This window comes from Quercus suber, unplaced genomic scaffold (genome assembly GCF_002906115.3).
Source record: "Quercus suber isolate HL8 unplaced genomic scaffold, Cork oak 2.0 scaffold_607, whole genome shotgun sequence".
In the NCBI taxonomy this organism is placed as follows: Eukaryota; Viridiplantae; Streptophyta; class Magnoliopsida; order Fagales; family Fagaceae; genus Quercus; species Quercus suber.
In genome coordinates this window covers 70,916-74,908 of record NW_027070050.1, presented here as the reverse complement: position 1 = coordinate 74,908, position 3,993 = coordinate 70,916, and positions in this window count along the sequence as shown.

Sequence of the window (3,993 nt, the reverse complement as noted above, 5' to 3'; positions counted from 1 at the left end):
ATGTCAATAATTAGACTGGTGTTGGGAATGGTGGCTACAAAAAACTTACATCTTGAGCAGTTAGATGTGAAGACAGCATTCCTTCATAGTGACTTAGAGGAAGACCTTACATGATTCAGCCAGAAGGGTTCATTATTTAGGGACAAGAGAATCTAGTCTGCAAACTGAGAAAGAGCTTGTATGACCTAAAAAAACTCCTAGATAGTGGTACAAGAAATTTGACAGTTTTATGCATAGAATTGGGTTCAAGAGATGTGAAGCTGATCACTGTTACTATGTTAAGTTTTTTGACAATTCTTACATCATATTGTTGTATGTGGATGATATGCTTATTGCAAGGTCTTGCATTGAGGAGATTAATAATTTGAAGAAGCAATTGTCAAAACAGTTTGCAATGAAAGATTTAGGAGTTGCAAAGCAAATCCTTAGTATGAGAATCATTAGAGACAAAGCTAATGGTACATTGAAGCTTTCACAGTCGAAGTATGTGAAGAAAGTTCTCAACAGATTCAACATGAATGAAGCTAAACCAGTGAGCACACCCTTGGGTAGTCATTTCAAACTGAGTAAAGAATAGTCACTGAAGACAGAAGAAGAAAGGGTCCATATGAGCAAGGTGCCCTATGCCTTAGCTATTGGTAACTTGATGTATGCTATGGTATGTACAAGGCCAGACATTGCACATGCAGTGGAAATTGTAAGCAGATTCATGAGTAGGCCTGGAAAGCAGCATTGAGAGGCAGTCAAATGGATTCTAAGATATCTGAAGGGTTCATCAGATACATGTCTTTGCTTCACAGGTGCAAGTTTGAAACTGCAAGGTTACGTAGATGCTGATTTTGCTGGTGATGTTGATAGTAGAAATAGTACTACTGGGTTTGTATTTACTTTGTGTGGTACATCTATATCATGGGTTTCAAATTTGCAAAAGATTATTACTTTGTCTATTACAGAAGCTGAGTATGTTGCAGCAACTGAAGTTGAAAAGGAGATAATTTGGCTACATGGTTTTTTAGATGAATTGGGTAAGAAGCAGGAGATGGACATTCTATACAGTGACAGTCAGAGTGCAATTTTTCTTGCTAAAATTCGGCTTTCATTCAAAGTTGAAACATATACAGATTAAATACCACTTTATCAGATACCTTGTTGAAGATAAGTTGGTAATACTTGAGAAGATTTGTGGATCTAAGAACTCGGCAGACATGTTGACTAAGGGTGTCACTATTGAGAAGCTGAAGCTATGTGCAGCTTCAATTGGCCTTCTAGCTTGAGGACAGGAGGATGAGTTACAGGGATGAGGGATTGCTTTTGGAGGATAGCGACTGATGTTGGTGATTGAACTAGTCTCCAAGTGGGAGATTTGTTGGGCTTTGTGAAGCCTAGTTTATGTTTAATCGTTGACGACCCGACCCGACCGAATAATGTTGCATGGTTTTTGGCCCGTTTTGTAGCCTATATGTAATCTTGTGCACAAGATATAAAAGCCTTTTTTGTGATTAGGGTTTCGGCTTTTGTGTTGTCGTGTTTTAGAGAGAGAGAAAAAACACTGTAGTCGCACTTTGTATTTTTCTAATAATAGTGAATCCCTGCAACTCCGTGGATGTAGGCAAACTGCCAAACCATGTAAATATGTCTTGTGCGTGTGATTGTTTTTCTTTGACTGTGTTTTCTCTATTTTTTTGATTCTCAAGGTTGGAATTTCGGTTGAATTCCCTACATAATTAGCATAACATCAGTTGATCCAATCAATTAACATCTATAGCTACAGTTATTCCATGAAGCACAACATTTCTATATTTCAATGTGATCTCTATGAGAGATACAAAAGTTTATTCATACCAGTCATTTTCAGACTGATTAGGGTCAAATTTCCATCTGCGATTCCTGCTTTTACTTGGAATCACCAATTATCAACCAAATTACTCCCTCGCAAAAGAAAAAAGTTCAAGCTTTCATTTGTCGCAAGTCACTTAAAAATTTCACACATGAAAGTTAGCCTAAAATACAATTCCAATTGCAACAAGCGAACCCATTACAAATAGCCAAGAGCATGATTCATTAACAAAAATTCAGTAATCTCTCTTCCTACAATATTCAAGAAAATTCTCTTACAAACTGACCAAGAAGCATTTTTAGGAGGAAAGAAAACAAAACCTCACAGACATTTTCAGAAACCAATTAATAAGGAATCAACAAAGTTCTATTCTAACCAACAAAAAATAAGTAAAAGACAACAAAAGAAGAAAAGTACAGAGAAGAAACTTACGAGTCTCACACTAAAGAACCAGACTGTGGCTTAGGTTGTCGAGCAAGCTACGGCCTCTCCTAATCTCTTCATTTCTGAACTAATCCTCACAGAAATTCTCAACTCAAATCAACCCAAAAAAAGAAAAAGAAGTAAAGAACTATATATAAAGAGCATTAATCTCCCATGAAAGAAAAAGATTCTGAAAAAGTTTCAGGGATGTGGCAGAGTTGCTCGACATGTCTCTCCAATAATAAGAGTCAAAGAAAACTTGAATGGTATCTTTGCCCCCTTAAATGGAGGTGTTGCCCCAAGGCTCAAGTCAAGACCTTGTAAGTCAACTGATTGACACAATGACCCTCTTTAGATGTTTTAATATGAAACACTTAGAATTGAAGTTTCCCACCCTAACTATTTATCAAAAAGGTATTGCCCCAATTTGAAGGGATTTAATTTTTTAATTTCAAAAGTTCATGTTTAATTATATATATATATATATATATTTAAAGTAAAAGTACCTTATATTTCAAATTTGGTACAATCGAAAAATTAATTAAACAAATGTCAAAATTTAGTGACAAATTCTAAATTAAGTCAAATTTTCTATTCATAATTAATGTATAATTATCTTTATTAAAATATAAAAAACAGAGATAATTATCTACTAGTTGGACTCTTTGGTGATAATTATTTGTATTAAAAAAATATTAAGATAAACTCTTTCAAAAATAAATAAAAAAATAAAAGTTTCTCTATTTAGAAAGCTTCAAGAAGGTATCATCAAAGTACATAAACAGTAAAAAAAAATCAGAATATATTCGATTCCAAAGAGAATATAGTTCAGATGCAATAAACAATAGGTCATCAAGGGTGTCATGTTTGGAGGAGATATAATTTGTGTGGAATAGAAACCACATGCACTTATTATCGGTTTTATTCTTATTTCAATACAATGATTCTCATACTAATCCACTATGAAATTATCTCTCTTGTGAGATAAGTGCATGGATAAGCTGACAGGACTGACGCGATCGCTTTACATGGACGAAGCTAATTATAATGACGAACCTATCCGGACAAGCAAAGACTCCCACGTCACGGACGAGGACAAGATCCGTTGTTCAATGCAAGACGGTTACGGAGCCAACTGTACGAGCCGTTGGAACACATTAAGGGCCATTACACAGCATCAAGCATTACTCCAAAAATAAGTATTTAGACCTCCATAACTACCCAAACGGCTAGGAGCTTTAAAGAGTGTATATATAAAGGCCACACATCGCAAGGCAGAAGGTACGAAAAACCAATAGCAATTCTTTTTATCTTAAGACACTGCATTTTTATCTATAAACTGACTTTGGCATCGGAAGTGCTGTGGCAGGCATTACACCGTGACCACCTTTGGAAAGCATTCTCGTGCAGACAGAAGGGCATCTCCATTTGATCATTTCGACTGACGAACACACGCTTCATCATAAGCAACGTGAAAGAAAATCAACATGCAAAGAAAACAAGAAGAGAAAAACAAAACTCAATGAATAGAGAAGAGGACAAGTACCTGAAGCAAAAGAATCTGAAGTGCTGGTGCCTAATAACAAACAGTAAAATAAAGTCAAAAGCCAGATCCTTAAAGAGTAAGAGTTAAACCAAAGTAGAGGAGAAGAAAATAACAGAAGAATAGCTCATACCTCTACTCTATTTTAATTTTTTTTTTTTTTTTTTTTTTGAGGTTTGCACTTGTTTTA